At 57.5% G+C, this 266-nt stretch overlaps 1 protein-coding gene across 1 annotated transcript in view; it reads left to right on the plus strand.

Moving 5' to 3' along the window:
* The window catches only part of EMH_0049220 (uncharacterized protein), a gene marked incomplete at both ends in the record, with an annotated part of 3,434 nt that overhangs the window by 621 nt on the left and 2,547 nt on the right, over window positions 1-266 (plus strand). The gene's annotated exons all lie outside the window — the stretch shown is intronic.

Below are 266 nucleotides of genomic sequence, written 5' to 3' on the forward strand. Positions count from 1 at the left end.
CTGCTGCTGCTGTTGCTGCTGCTTCTGCTGCTGTTGCTGCTGCTTCTGCTGCTGTTGCTGCTGCTGATAGAAGCAACAGGCTGTGCTGCTGCTGCACTTGCTGCTGCTGCTGCTGTGTTTTTATGCAGCTGTCTCCTGCATGTCTCTTGCGAGCCGCCAGTGGGCTTCTGTCTCCCTTCCTAGTTGTCTCTCTGCTGCAGCAGCAGGCCGGGTACTGCGGCTATCTCTCGCTTCTTTAGCAGAGTCTGTTGCTCTCTGCTGCGCCC

The sequence above is a fragment of the Eimeria mitis genome, genomic scaffold, assembly GCF_000499745.2.
Source record: "Eimeria mitis Houghton genomic scaffold, Emh_scaff2140, whole genome shotgun sequence".
Taxonomy (NCBI): Eukaryota; Apicomplexa; class Conoidasida; order Eucoccidiorida; family Eimeriidae; genus Eimeria; species Eimeria mitis.